The following is a 16,119-nucleotide window of genomic DNA, read 5'->3' on the forward strand; positions in this document are numbered from 1 at the left end:
TCCCTGTGCTATGCAGTGGATCCTTGTTTGCATTTTAAAATATTCTAACACGATGCAGCAAAATAAATGGTGATTGTTTCCCTGTTCCCTGGTGGGGGAGATGCTTCTTCCCCATTCAAGATGTGTGCTTCACATGGTGGAGATGCCATCATGTAGCCCTCCCTGTCCGTTTCAGGGGAGTAGAGGTAGCCCAGCCTGTCTGGTGAGTTTGGGATGAAAACGCAGGCATGTGCCCCCTCCCCCAACTTTCTCCTCTGTGTGTGTGTGTGTGTCCCCCGCTGCCAGTGCTACAGGGACATGCGGTCCCACCCCCAGGGCACCTACTGCCTGCAGCTGGGAGGTCAGTCTGTTCAACCAGGGGGTGGGGTTCAGTGTTTGGAAACCACCTCCTTGTCTGCAGTAAGCAGTGGTCTCCAGTTCAGGTTTTATGGGGAGTAAACGTGACACTTCGGTCTCCCATTTGCCTTCTCATTTCTCTCTTCTTATCCATCTAGCTATGTTATTTCTCTTAGTGCTCATCAGGTTTATTTCATTTCTGAATTGGTTTAGAGTTTGGACAGGAAACAGTGTTTCTCCTATTTGCTGGCTCTCCTGAAGACATAGATCCTTGCTTTCCTTATGCCTTGCATTTCTGAGTTGAATTTCATGCCATTTATGATTTGTGTAGAGAAACCACGATTCATTCAAGTAAAGTATTAGGAGCCATTGCCAAGGAAAGAACAATCAGCTGTGAAGGTGCATGTTCATCTCTGCATGAAGATGATCAAGATTCGTTCTTAATTTCTAGTGAATTAATCTGTAGAGCGTAAAGGTCCCTGTGAGTGCCTGTTAGTACTGGCCCAGATGTTCCACTACATAATTATCAGTAACATTTCAAATGAACTGTCATGGTGTCTATATCCTTGAAACTTACTTTCCTCTAGGTCTTGATTTGACTATGATCTTTGGAGAGACAATTTGTTTTTGTAATACTATTCAGGATAAAATCTCTGGATATGATAAAGGGGGTTTAGTGAGCAAGAAAAGTTTTTTAAAGATTTTAAAAATAAAAATAACAGGTTAGTTTTTAGTGTAAAGGTTTAGTATAAAGTTTAAGTTCAGAGTCCTCTTTTTCACTCAGAAAATTAAAAAATTAATCACTTAGGAGCTCCTTCAGGGTGGTTTCTTTGTGCCTTTGACATGTCCCCTATGCTTTGTGTTTTGAGTACTACCTTCCTTTTCTTTTCTTTTTTTTTTTTTTTAAACATCTTTATTGGGGTATAATTGCTTTACAATGGTGTGTTAGTTTCTGCTTTATAACAAAGTGAATCAGTCATACATAAACATATGTTCCCATATGTCTTCCCTGTTGCGTCTCCCTCCCTCCCACCCTCCCTATCCCACCCCTCCAGGCTGTCACAAAGCACCGAGCCAATATCCCTGTGCCATGCGGCTGCTTCCCACTAGCTATCTACCTTACTACGTTTGTTAGTGTGTATATGCCCATGACTCTCTCTCGCCCTGTCACAGCTCACCCTTCCCCCTCCCCATAACCTCAAGTCCGTTCTCTAGGAGGTCTGCGTCTTTATTCCTGCTTTACCCCTAGGTTCTTCATGACATTTTTTTTCTTAAATTCCATATATATGTGTTAGCATACGGTATTTGCCTTTTTCTTTCTGACTTACTTCACTCTGAATGACAGACTCTAGGTCTATCCACCTCATTACAAATAGCTCAATTTCGTTTCTTTTTATGGCTGAGTAATATTCCATTGTATATATGTGCCACATCTTCTTTATCCATTCATCCGATGACGGGCACTTAGGTTGTTTCCATCTCCGGGCTATTGTAAATAGAGCTGCAATGAACATTTTGGTACATGACTCTTTTTGAATTTTGGTTTTCTCAGGGTATATGCCCAGTAGTGGGATTGCTGGGTCATATGGTAGTTCTATTTGTAGTTTTTTAAGGAACCTCCATACTGTTCTCCATAGTGGCTGAACCAATTCACATTCCCACCAGCAGTGCAAGAGGGTTCCCTTTTCTCCACACCCTCTCCAGCATTTATTGTTTCTAGATTTTTTGATGATGGCCATTCTGACTGGTGTGAGATGATATCTCATTGTAGTTTTGATTTGCATTTCTCTAATGATTAATGATGTTGAGCATTCTTTCATGTGTTTGTTGGCAGTCTGTATATCTTCTTTGGAGAAATGTCTATTTAGGTCTTCTGCCCATTTTTGGATTGGGTTGTTTGTTTTCTTGTTATTGAGCTGCATGAGCTGCCTTGTAAATTTTGGAGATTAATCCTTTGTCGGTTGCTTCATTTGCAAATATTTTCTCCCATTCTGAGGGTTGTCTTTTGGTCTTGTTTATGGTTTCCTTTGCTGTGCAAAAGCTTTGAAGTTTCATTAGGTCCCATTTGTTTATTTTTGTTTTTATTTCCATTACTCTAGGAGGTGGGTCAGAAAGGATCTTGCTGTGATTTATGTCATAGAGTGTTCTGCCTATGTTTTCCTCTAAGAGTTACCTTCCTTTTCTGACATGACCGAATGTTCTAGGCTCATTTTGTATCTTCCCTGCCCCAGCCTTGGAATCAACCATTTCTCCCAGGAGCCTTGGTTCCTTTTTTCAGAGATGGTTTGAGAAACCAGTATCTCAGCACTGGGCCTTTGAAATGTTTTGTCATCTGATTTTAAGAGTACTGCTAGTATTTTGGAATCATATCTTATAAAACGTTAGGCTGGTTTTCAGTTATTAACTGACATAGTTACTGGTGGGACTTCGGTGGTCCAGTGGCTAAGACTCTGAGCTCCTAACGCAGGGGGTCCCGGTTCGATCCCTGGTCAAGGAACTAGATCCTGCATGCTGCAACTAAGAGTTCACATGCTGCAACTAGGACCCGGTGCAGCCAAATAAATAAATAAATATTAAAAAAAAATAGGTGAAATAGTTACTGGCACCCGTTATATGCATAATTATGATGGTTATAGTTTCGTTTAGAGGTAAGAATGAGATATTTAAGGTTAAGCTTCAAATTATGTGAGCTGTGGGATGCTGGCTCTGCTTGCGGCTGTGACCAGAGGCTCCCTCCTTGCTGAGCAGGGTTGGTGGAGGCTTCTTTATTGCGGTGAACCTTTGACTAGTCCCAGCCCCGCTCAGCTGTAACCTTTTTTTTTTTTTTATTGAACTATAGTTGATTTACAATGCTATGTTACTTTTGCTGTACAGCAAAGTGATTCAGTTATACATATATATACATTCTTTTTATATTCTTTTCCATTATGGTTTATCACAGGATATTGAATGTAGTTCCCTGTGCTATACAGTAGGACCTTGTTTTTATCCATCCAGTGTAAAATAGCTTACATCTGCTAATCCTAAAACTCCCAGTCCAACCCCCGCCCCCCCAGCAACCACCAGTCTGTTCTCCATGTCTGTGATTCTGTTTCTGTTTTGTAGATAGGTTCATTTGTGTCATATTTTAGATTCCACATATAAGTGATATCATATGGTATTTGTCTTTCTGTTTCTGACTGACTTCACTTAGTATGATAATCTCCAGTTGCATCCATGTTGCTGCAGATGGCACTATTGCATTCTTTTTTATGGCTCAGTAATATTCCATTGTATATATGCATCTTCTTTATCCATTCCTTTGTCAATGGACATTTAGGTGGTTTCCATGTGTTGGCTATTGTAAATAGTGCTGCTATGAACATAGGGGTACATGTATCTTTTTGATTTAGCTTTGTCTGGATACATCCCCAGGAGTGGGATTGCTGGGTCATATGGTAGTTCTATTTTTAGTTTTTTAAGGAAACTCCATACTGTTCTCCACAGTGGCTGCACCAACTTACATTCCCACCAACAGTGTAGGAGGGTTCCCTTTTCTCCACACCCTCACCAGCATTTGTTATTTGTAGAGTTTTTAATGATGGCCATGCTGACCGGTGTGAGGTGGTACCTCATTGTCGTTTTGATTCAGCTGTAACCTCTTCTTTCTCTCATTCTTGAAAGAGCTCCATTGTTGCTTCACCTGCTACCCTCAGCACTGATCACACTGTTTGCATCTGGCTTTCCCAAGAATCTGTGAGCTCCTTGAGGGCAGGGATTGTGTCTCACCTTTGTATAATCTTTAGCACAGAGTATAGTAAATGAGCACTTCTGGGTGTTATGGATTGTGAATGAACTGAATTCAGAGAATCATATATACAGTATTACAGAATCGTTCCTGAACGATATGCAAGTTTGAAAAGCTGAGTAAATATACCAGGTTCAAATGAAAGTTCAAGATGGTAGTAAGAGTCACTGACCTGATCCGGGGTTAATGATTACATGAATGTCCTCACAGTTCTCTGCTGCAGGACTTGAGGAGGTGGCTGGGAGTTGGGAGACTTTGCCAGAGGAAGTGACATTTGGTTTGGTTTTATTTTTTTCCTCGTTAGTGATTTTAATATGATAATATTTTGATATATTAAATTAAATTATTTCACTTGTTTCTTTTTTAAAATTTTTTTATAATTAATTTTTATTGGAGTATAGTTATTTACAGTGTTGTGTTAGTTTCTACTGTGCAGCAAAGTGAATCAGTTATATATATACATATATCCACTCTTTTTTAGATTCTGTTCCCATATAGGTCATTACAGAGTATTGAGTAGAGTTCCCTGTGCTGTACAGTAGATTCTTATTAGTTATCTATTTTATGTGTAGTAGTGTGTATATGTCAATCCCAATTTCCAAATGTGGTGTTAGTTTCAGGTGTACAGCAAAGTGATTCAGTTACACATATACATATATTCATTTTTTTTAGGTTCTTTTCTCTTACAGGTTATCAGAGAATATTGAGTAGAGTTCCCTGTGCTATACAGTAGGTCCTTGTTGGTTATCTATCTTATATATATGTAGTAGTGTGTGCATGTTCATTCTAAGCTCCTGATTTATTCCTCCCCCCCCCCATATTTCCCCTTTGGTAACCATAGGTTTGCTTTCTATGTCTGTGAGTCTGTTTCTGTTTTGTAAGTAAGTTCATTTGTATCATTTTAAAAAATTAGATTCCACATATGAGTGATATCATATGATATTTGTCTTTTTGTGTCTGACTTACTTCACTTAGTATGATAATCTGGCTGGTTTAAACATGGACGGGATGTGGATGAGGCAATAGTCAGGAATGGCATGAGTGGGAAACGCAAGGCTGTTCCAGAGGGAATTGGACAGGCCTGTCTGCTGTAATAGAACATTCCAAAGGGGGCTGGAAGGCTGGAAGGGTAAGTTGGGGTCATGGGGACGAGCTGTGTCAAAGCCGGGTGGAGTGGCTTGGTCTCAATTAAGTAGCTCTTGGGTAACCGTTGAAGATTTTGATCAGGGGAATATGGATCAGAGAGAAATTCTAGAAAGATTCATCCAGAGTAGAGGTTGGAAATTGGTAGCTCACAGGCTGAATCCAGACGGTATGTATGTTTTATCCCATATACTGTTGTAAAATTTTAAACCAATATTTAAAAATTGGGAAATCTAAAAAAAAATTCAGAGTCTAGGCTCCTCTTGAAAAAACAAGCCATCTGGTAACACTGGGCCCACATGCTCCAAGGTGACAATTGGCAGAAACTGAGCAGAAGATGCCCCTTAAGAAGGTCAAACATCCTGACCGTCACCCTGGCTCCCCACATCCCTGTTACCTTGAACTTAGCCCACATCACCTAGGTAGGTCATCGACACCGCCTGCGTGTCTCCTGTGTGTATTTGAACGTGGGGTCCTTGGTTCAGAGGTGTGTAGATGGCAGCCTTTTGTGTGTAGGGTGTAGGCTTTTGTGGTATTTGTAATGGTGAGATACAAGGGACCAAGGTCTGGGTGGTGGGAGAGGAAGTGAAAAAAAGTGTATGTATGGATGGTTATATAGGACACATGGTAAAGAAAATGTTAACTGGTGACCGATTACTTATAAGGGCCAGGAGGCTGAGAAAAGAATGCAATGATAACTGTATCAGTTTTCTGTTCTGTATAATAAATTTTTTTAATTGAGGTATAGTTAATTTACAATGTTGTGTTAGCTTCAGTGTACAGCAAAGTGATTCAGTTATACATATATATATATTTTTTCATATCCTTTTCCATTATAGGTTATTAAAAGATATTGAATATAGTTCCCTGTGCTATACAGTAGGACCTTGTTGTTTATCTATTTTATATAGTATTGTGTATATGTTAATCCCAAACTCCTAATTTATTCCTCCCCACCACCTTCCCCTTTAGTAACCGTAAGTTTGTTTTCTATGTCCCTGAGTCTGTTTCTCTTTTGTAAATAAGTTCATTTGTATCATTTTTTTAGATTCCACAGATAAGCAATGTCATATGATATTTGTCTTTCTCTGTCTGACTTCACTTAGTATGATAATTTCTAGATCCATCCACGTTGCTGCAATGTTCTGTATAACAAATTACTCAACAACCTAGAAGCTTTACACTATCAATATTTATCATCTCACCAGGCATTTGTGGGCGACTCAGCTGGGAGTCTGTGGCCCCGGGTCTCCAGCTCAGCAGGAGCCCCCGGAATCCACCTCCAGGCCCCCATGTGCTTGTCCAGGCCTCAGTCCTCGCTTGCTGTTCCCGGAAGCCACATGTGCTCACAGCAGGGCAGCGGGCTTTCCGGGGAGCCAGAGACCCAAGAGGAGGGGGAGAGAGTGGGCCCCCGGGAGGATGGCTCTGTCGTTTGTAACCTAACCTTGAAGTGATGTGTCATTTCTGCCATGTGCCGGTAGTCACACATGGGAATAGACTACAGGCAGTGTGAACTGCAGAAGGTGGGGAGTACCAGGGTGACCCTGGTGGGATTATTGGGGGGCACTGGCCACCACAGTGACTCTGACAGACCACGTACCCTTGGCTGCTGCCTTCTGAGGGCTCTGTCCCCTGTATGTGATGCCACTTTAGTCACCCTGGCACAAAATTATTTGTGATTCTAATTGTTCTGTTCTGCTAACTGACCCTGACTGTCATTGTTTACTTTTGATATACTCATAAATCTAAACTAAAAATAATTAGGAGTTTTAAAGATCATGTCATTCATTTCCTTATTTTTATAGTTTTTTAGAATTGAGAGACTGTGAGATAATGAGTTGATCAGAGTCACGTGACTGAAAATCTAGTAACAGACAGCAGACCCTTGACTTGCAGGAGAATGTGATTTGGCCACAGCCTCATACCCTCCAGTACAGGGAGCATTATTACATAAAAACGTTACTTTAAGAAACTTCTCATGATTCAGCTAATAACTTACGTCTTTTGGAAATCTTATTTTCCCTGCAGTGAAAGAATACAGATGTTGTATTGAAAATTTACCTTGTGTCTCTTAATGTATACATTTGACATTTGGTTTTACCAAATGATAAAGTGCTTATAGAGCAGAAGTTGGTTAAATGTCTAAAATTGTACCTACTTTAAAATTTGAGATTTGGATGGGTCAGCGTTCTTTGCCTTGCCCAACACTGATGTTTAAAATAGCCCAACCCCGCAGGATAAGGTGTACTTTTTCCTGCTTCCGTTGTGATTTCTCTTTCAGAGTGCATTTTATTAGTCATGCTGGTGTTCCTTTATTTTCTCACTGGAATACTAGCACTTTACGTATAAGTCACTGTCCCATGATCTTACAGGCCGGAGTACTAGCCTAGTGACTCTGAAGTAATTATTGCAGTGGGGTTCTTCTCCAGGTTTAAAGTTTTTAAGCTGAAGTTAAAAAGTCATGCCTTCCCTAAACTTGTAGGTAAAATTTTGTGTTCGTTAACCATGTACTAGGTGCATTTGGAAGAAAGCCCACAGGTTTCATCAGATTCTTGAAGGAACCTACGATCCCCAAACTACTAATGACTCCCAGTATTTCATGCAGTTTTGTCCCCTAGGTGTGATTAATTTTGCTGTTATGTATGTGTAGTTTGTGCACAGATATTTCTGATTTTCGGATCGGAAAATGGAGTCTCGGCATTTTGCCCATAAATACTCAAAACCAAAACATGACTTGAATATTTTGACCCAGGGGTTTTGCACTTCTTTGATGATTACTTATATATTTAGAATGGTTAGAAATAATAATTTTTACAATTTAATGTTTTATATACGTTTTAATACTCTACATTCAGTTCAGGAAATTCTAGTGTCTCCTTAAATGACACCACATTCTTTAACTATTACATTACACACACGGCCAGAATGTCAGTTGAACAACTGCTCTTTGCAGACAATTTTAGTCACATAACCAGTGTGAGGATTAGTGTTAGTCTAAATTGGGGGCCCCGTGGAAGAGAATTTCTGAGCTTCTAAAGTAATACCCAGTTTTCTTAGGTAATGTTTATCATTCTCTTCCCTTTTAAAGAGACTTTATTATCTAACAGGAATGCTGTTAAGATGTCTCCTGGTAATTGTATAGTCAGAATCATTTTAAAAGATAAGTTATTATGGGATGTGGTAGCTCTGAGGTTGTGTGTATATTGTCCAGAAGAGATACTTTTATAAATAGAGCTCTCCTTTCTCCAGCTCCTACCTTACTCCTCAGTAATTTAGTTTCCTGGCTGGTTATTTCTTTGTTTCCATGTTTAAAGGCATCAGGGTTTTACCAAGAGTCCCATTTTAAGGGTGCAGCCAAAACTAGTCTGGGGAACGTTTTAGTTCATCTTTTGAAACCCTTATTACCTTGCAGGACTGAGTAAATCAAGCATGGCAGAGTTATGTCCTGTCAGTAGTGGACCCAGCTCTGGGAAGATGTAGGGAATAAAATAGGGCATCTCACACTCTGGGTTTTAATTTCTTAACAGGCCTTAAAGTTAGGGGCAATTATGATCTTTTTTGATTAAATTAGGCTGGTTTCCAGCTTAACCACTAAGTTATGTTTATTTTATTTTCTAAATTTTATTGCAGTGTGGTTGATACAATGTTGTTAGTTTCAGGTGTGCAGCGCAGTGGTTCAGTTACACATATATCAATACATATATCCATTCTTTTTCAGATTCTTTTCCCATATAGGTTATTACAGAATATTGAGTTCCCTGTGCTATACGGTAGGTCCTTGTTGGTTATCTATTTTATATATAGTAGTTACGTTTATTGTATCACTACCTCTGAGAGCTTGAAGGTAAAATATAGTACAAAAATTGTATCATACTTTATGGTGCAACGCCAGGACCAGGAGGCCCTGGAGTCTAACAGTCCAGGTGTGGAAATCCTGGCTGTGCCTTTTTTTTTTTTTTTTTTTTTTTTTTGCGGTACGCGGGCCTCTCACTGTTGTGGCCTCTCCCGTTGCGGAGCACAGGCTCTGGACGCGCAGGCTCAGCGGCCATGGCTCACGGGCCCAGCTGCTCTGCGGCATGTGGGATCTTCCCAGACCGGGGCACGAACCCATGTCCCCTGCATCGGCAGGCAGACTCTCAACCACTGCGCCACCAGGGAAGCCCTGGCTGTGCCATTTTTAAGCTGGGACTTTTTGTTATTTATTTAACTTTCCTGTACTTCAGTTTGTTTACCAAATTTATGGCTTCTTGGTTACTATGGTGTCACTAAACTCCTTTATCTGCTCTTAAGGAGTCTAGTATGGGGCAGACATTGATGAAATCATCACATACCTGTAAAATTATCACTGGAGTAGGTGCTGTGAAGGGCAGATTCGTGCAGCGATGAGAGAATGTGATGGAGTTTGATGGAGGGAAGTCAGTGAAGGAATATTGAAAAGTAACACTTAGCTTGAATTTTTGGAGTAATTGTATTGCTTTCCTTACTCGTGGTTTTTGATTTTTTTTATAGTTTTTTTTAATATAAATTTATTTATTTATTTTTGGCTGCATTGGGTCTTTGTTGCTGCGCACAGGCTTTATTTAGTTGCGGCGAGCAGGGCCACTCTTCGTTGTGGTGCTCAGGCTTCTCATTGCGGTGGCCTCTCTTGTTGTAGACCATGGGCTCCAGTAGCTGTGGCTCGTGGGCCCTAGAGCACAGGTTCAGTAGTTGTGGCGCACGGACTTAGTTGCTTCTCAGCATGTGGGATCCTCCTGGACCAGGGCTTGAGCCCGTGTCTCGTGTATTGGCAGGCGGACGCTTAACACCGCACCACCATATTTTTTTTTACTTTTAGTATCCTTCTTCTGTGTGTGTCATCCGAGCTCCATTTTGGAAGTGGGCAGGATATGGATAATAAAGTAATATGAGAATAAACATTTTGAGGGCAGGAATAAATTTTTTAAATTGATAGACTTTTAGAGCACTTTTAAGTTTACAGAAGAGCTGGGTGTAAGGTATAGAGAGTTCCCATGTACCCCATCCACCCCCACAGTTTTCCTTGTTGTTAACATTTTGTGTTAGTTGTGGTACATTGATTATAATTGATGAACCAGTAGGGATATATTATTATTAACCAAAATCCACAGTTTACATTAGGGTGTTGTAAAGCTCTGTGCATAGAGATGCGTAATGTCTTACACCTACCATTACAGTATCATAGAGATGCATTTCACTGCCCTGAAAATCCTCTGTCCTCCGCCTGTTTATCCCTCTCTTCCTCCCTGCCCTCACTGATCTTTTTTGTCTTTATAGGTTTGCCTTTTCCAGAATGTTCTGTAGTTGGAATCGTGTAGCCTTTTGTCTTCATTCACTTAGCAATATACTATTAATGTTACTCTGTATCTTCTTGTGGCTTGATAGCTCATTTTTTTTCTTTTTTAGCATTTAAAATGAAAAAGAATAAATTTAGGGGTTCCCTGGTGGCACAGTGGTTGAGAGTCCGCCTGCCGATGTAGGGGACACGAGTTCGTGCCCTGGTCCAGGAAGATCCCACATGCCGTGGAGCGGCTGGGCCCGTGAGCCATGGCCGCTGAGACTGCGCGTCTGGAGCCTGTGCTCTGCAACGGGAGAGGCCACAACAGTGACAAGCCCACGTACCACAAAAAAAAAAAAAAAAAGAAAAAGAAATTTATACCTTGTTCACTCATTTTTTTCTTACTGCAGAATAATAGTCCATTAAATGGATGTTTGTTCATTCACCTATTGAAGGACATCTTGGTTGCTTTTAATTTTTGTCAATTATGAATAAAGCTGCTATAAACATTCATGTGCACATTGTGTGAGGGCATGAGTTTTCAGTTCATTTGAGTAAATACCTATGAGCATGATAAATGGTTTGTATGGTAAGACTATGTTTAGCTTGGGAAGAAATTGCTGACCTGTCTTCCAAAGTGGCTGTACTATCTGCATTTCTGTCAACAATGAATGAGAGTTTCTGATGCTCCACATTCTTATCAGCATTTGGTGTTGTCTAGTGTTTTAAGATTTTGGCCGTTCTAGTTGGTGTGTAGTGATATTTCTTTGTTGTTTTAATTTGCAGTTCCCTGATGACATATGATGTGGAGCACCTTTTCAGTGCTTATGTGCCATTTGTGAATCTCCTTTGGTGAGGTGTCTGTTCAAATCTTTTGCTGCTTTTCAGTTAGGTTGTTTGTTTTCTTGTTGAGTTTTAAGAGTTCTTTGTCTGTTTTGTATAATAGGTCTTTTTTAGATATGTATTTTGCAAAATATTTTCTCTCAGGATGTGGCTTGTCTTTTGTTCTCTTAACAGTGTCTTCTGCTGAGCAGAAGTTTTAAATTTTAAAGAAGTCCAACTTATGGCTTTTCTCTCTCATGGATTGTGATATTGTATTTATAAAGCCATCACCCAATCCAAGGTCACCTAGATTTTCTTCTGTGTTATCATCTAGAAGTTTTACAGTTTTACATTAGGTCTGTGATCCATTTCGAGTTAATTTTTGTGAGAGGTCTGAGCCTAGATTCACTTCCTTTGCATGTGAATGTCTAGTTCTTCCACACCATTTGTTGAAAAGATTCTCCTTTCTCTGTTGAATTGCCTTTGCTTCTTTATCAAAGATCGGTTGACTTTATTTGTGTCGTTCTATTTCTGGGCTCCCTGTTCTGTTGCATTGACCTGTTTGCTCTCTCGCCGACACCACACCATCTTGATGACTGTAGCTTTACAGTAAGTCTTGAAGTCGGGGAGTGTCACTTCTCCGACTTTGTTCTTTAGTACTGTGTTGGCTGTTCTGGGTTGGGATGGTTTTTTATACCTCAAGAATAAGCACTTGGTAAATATTATTTGTCGAGAATCTTTTTTCCAATAGAGCAGCTATAGTGATCTTTTAAAAACTTAAGTCCGATCTGTTATTCTGCCAAAAATCCCTCCAGTAGTTTCCCATTTCAGTGAAGGTCAAATTGAAGGTCCTTGAAATGACTTGCTGGTCCTCCAGTTCCCGGCTCTCCTGTTCCCTCTCCAACCTCATCTCTTCCTTCTGGACACCGCGGCCTCCTTGGTCTTTCTTGAACACACCAGGCGCACCTTGTCTTAGGGCTTTAGCAGGCCTGTTGCTTCCACCTTGAATGTCTTTCCCCAGATGTCTGCATGGCTAAGTCCTTCATCTCTTTCAAGTCTTATTCATATGCAGCCTTCCCAACAATGATCTTTCTGATGATTTTATTTGAAATTCCAGCTTGCCCCTTCCTCTCCTTAAACCTCTAAACTCTCAACCAATCTTTTTTTTTTTTATTGGAATAAAATTGCTTTACAATGTTGTGTTAGTTTCTGCTGTACAATGAAGTGAATCAGCTATATGTATACCTATATCCCTTCCCTCTTGGACCTCCCTCCCCCCCTTACCCCCCCTCCCATCTAGGTCGTCACAGAACACTGAGCTAAGCTCCCTGTGCTATATAGCAGGTTCCCACTAGCTATTTATTTTACACATGGTAGTGTATTTATGTCAAACCTAATCTCCCAATTCGTCCCACGCTCCCCTTCCCCACTGTGTCCGCATGTCCACTCTCTATGTCTACATCTCTGTTCCTGCCCTACAAATAGGTTCATCTGTACCATTTTTCTACATTCCACATTTATGCGTTAATACACAATATTTGTTTTTCTCCTTCTGGCTTACTTCACTCTCTATGATAGATTCTAGGTCCATCCACATCTCTATAAATGACCCAATTTTATTCCTTTTTATGTCTGAGTAATATTCCATTGTATATATGTGCCACATCTTTATACATTCATCTGTAGATGGACACTTAGGTTGCTTCCATGTTCTGCTATTGTAAATAGTGCTGCAGTGAACATTGGGGTACATGTGTCGTTTTGAATTATGGTTTTCACAGGGTATATGCCCAGTAGTGGGATTGCTGGGTCATATGGTAGTTCTATTTTTAGTTTTCTAAGGAACCTCCATACTGTTCTTCATAGTGGCTGTATCATTTACATTCCCACCAACAGTGCAAGAGTGTTCCCTTTTCTCCACACCCTCTCCAGCATTTATTGTTTGTAGATTTTTTGATGATGGCCATTCTGACTGGTGTGAGTTGATACCTCATTGTAGGTTTGATTTGCATTTCTCTGATGATTAGTGATGTTGAGCATCCTTTCATGTGTTTGTTGGCAATCTGTATATCTTCTTTGGAAAAATGTCTATTTAGGTCTTCTGCCCATTTTTGGATTGGGTTGTTTGTTTTTTGATATTGAGCTGCATGAGCTGCTTGTATATTTTGGAAATTAATCCTTTGTCAGATGCTTCGTTTGCAAATATTTTCTCCCATTCTGAGGGTTGTCTTTTGGTCTTGTTTATGGTTTCCTTTGCTGTGCAAAAGCTTTGAAGTTTCATTAGGTCCCATTTGTTTATTTTTGTTTTTATTTCCATTTCTCTAGGAGGTGGGTCAAAAAGGATCTTACTGTGATTTATGTCATAGAGTGTTCTGCCTATGTTTTCCTCTAAGAGTTTTATAGTGTCTGGCCTTACATTTAGGTCTTTAATCCATTTTGAGCTTATTTTTGTGTATGGTGTTAGGGAGTGTTCTACTTTCATTCTTTTACATGTACCTGTCCAGTTTTCCCAGCACCACTTATTGAAGAGGCTGTCTTTTCTCCACTGTATATTCTTGCCTCCTTTATCAAAGATAAGGTGATCATATGTGTGTGGGTGTATCTCTGGGCTTTCTGTCCTGTTCCATTGATCTATATTTCTGGTTTTGTGCCAGTACCATACTCTCTTGATTACTGTAGCTTTGTAGTATAGTCTGAAGTCAGGGAGCCTGATTCCTCCAGCTCCGTTTTTCATTCTCAAGATTGCTTTGGCTATTCAGGGTCTTTTGTGTTTCCATACAAATTTGCAGTGACTTCTTACCATAGTTCTAGGATGGTAATTTGAAGATAACACTTGCAAGTACTAAGTGTTGGCATTTTGGTGTTCATAACTGTTATGAAACAAAAACTATTCTTGAAAAACAAACCTGGGGTGGAAATGGCATCTGCAGAGATGTGAAGTGGCAAAGGTGGTAGAGGCTTGACTTTGGAAAATCTCACTGAAAATGGGTTTCCTGCCTGACCTTCACAAGTATGATGAGCATTTTTGTAAGACAGTAAGATACTGGAATGTACAGATCAGGGGGTCTCTGAGATTGTGGACCACAGCCCAGTCAATCTACAGATGATGAACCCGGGCCCAGTGACTAAGCTGAAACTGCCCATCCAGCAAGCCAGTGGCCGGCAATCACACACAGACTTGCTGAGTCTGAGTTTGGTGTCTTTTGCTTCTTCCTTTGCCTGCCTCTTTCCTGACATTCTTCCTTCCTTCCTCCTTCCTGTCCTAATTTTCTTCCCTTTTTTTTTTTTAACCAAATATTTGAATATCTTCTCTCTGCTGGGCAGTGTGCTTGCTGGGAACATAAAGACAAATGAAACAAGATCCTTGCTCTCAAATTGTGTTGTGAGCTGTGAGGCGGCTGGGCTTCTTTGCAGAGACCTGAGCCTGCCGTTGGGGATCCCAGGCCACTGGTGCTGAGGGAGCAAGGGAGGCCAAGAATGTGATGGCACGGAAGTTGGAGAAGAGTGGTAGTGACCAAAGGAGGTGGCCGAGCAGAAGAGCAAACGTTATTTGCTGTTGAAGTGGTTTGACCAAAAAAAGGAAACTTCAGGCATCTGAAGATCTGCTTGTTGCTTACTTGTTGGTCACTTGCATTTTTCATTATAGCCACTAGGGGGAGCAGGACAATTGGGCCTTGACTTTCAGAGAGGCTCCTGTCCAGGTAGGAGTGGTTATACCAGGACTGTGTCCCTGTGTCTCTTCACGGGGCATCTGGGACTGAGAGAGAGAGAGTGTGTGTGTGTGTGTGTGTGTGTGTGTGTGTGTGTGTGTGTGTGTGTGTGTGTGTGTGTGTGTGTGTGTGTGTGTGTGTGTGTGTGTGTGTATGCTTGCCTTTAAGGAACAGGTCGGTAGACTGGCAGGGAACTTCTTATTGACCTGTAACTACTGTTAGGTTGCATTATTATTAATATGTGTATTTAGTGCTCAGTTACATTACATTTTTGTTATAATAATAACAAAAATATTCCCAAATCTTAGGTAATTGTGTACTTACTGCAAGTACATTCTTGAAGGGTAAACAATGTAGGTGTTATAGCACTAGAGTTCCTTGTTTCTTGAAGTAAATGGTAGTTTACAAGGTGAATCCTTTAGCCTTCCTTCTTTCTCTTTTTCTCTCTATCAATTAAATTGATCTTAGAGAAAATCTAGGACATGTTGACTTGATCCAGGCAGAGAGAGGAGGCACTTTGACATAATTAGGCAAATGATCAGAGGGATGAGGCCTGAATTAATGCTTATGTGAATATGCCTAGAATATGTCAGGAGAAAATTAGAACACATGGCCACAGATGCCAAATTCCTAAGGATAAACAAGGAGGAGCTACTTTCTGTAAAGGTATTATTTTCTCATCAATTTGTTTTACCCATGTAATGGGACATAGTAGGTGTTAAAGTAAGTGCTTTTTGAGTGAGTACAATAATCAAGAAAAAATCACTTTCGTTTTGTTTTTACTGTGTCTTGTTCAGCAAACATTTATTGAGTGAATGACGCTGAAAGAAAGGAGTACCAAGGAGGTAAGGCAGGATTCCTGTATTCGAAGAGGTATGCTGAAGAGAGACAGCCATGCACAGGTAGTATTAAGGGATGCAGTACGAGCTATGAGCAGAGGTAACCATGTTTAAGGTTTGCAGATGGCAGCTTGGGGTCTAGAGCCTTGAGGAGCTGTGTCTTTGCTGGGGGCGGAGGAGGTAAGCAGA

General features: G+C 40.5%; 1 protein-coding gene across 13 annotated transcripts in view; it reads left to right on the plus strand.

The window, feature by feature from the left end:
- DST (dystonin) overlaps positions 1-16,119 on the plus strand; it is a 558,750-nt gene that overhangs the window by 219,968 nt on the left and 322,663 nt on the right. Inside the window, exon 1 of one of the 13 annotated variants that reach the window (XM_082847283.1) lies at positions 11,366-11,411. The exons of the other annotated variants lie outside the window; for them this stretch is intronic. The gene's annotated coding sequence lies outside the window, so the exon portion shown is untranslated. Of the gene's footprint in view, positions 1-11,365; positions 11,412-16,119 lie in introns of those variants that run through there. 13 annotated transcript variants of the gene reach the window in all.

Source organism: Leucopleurus acutus, assembly GCF_964270905.1.
Source record: "Leucopleurus acutus genome assembly, chromosome: 10".
NCBI classification, from domain to species: domain Eukaryota; kingdom Metazoa; phylum Chordata; class Mammalia; order Artiodactyla; family Delphinidae; genus Leucopleurus; species Leucopleurus acutus.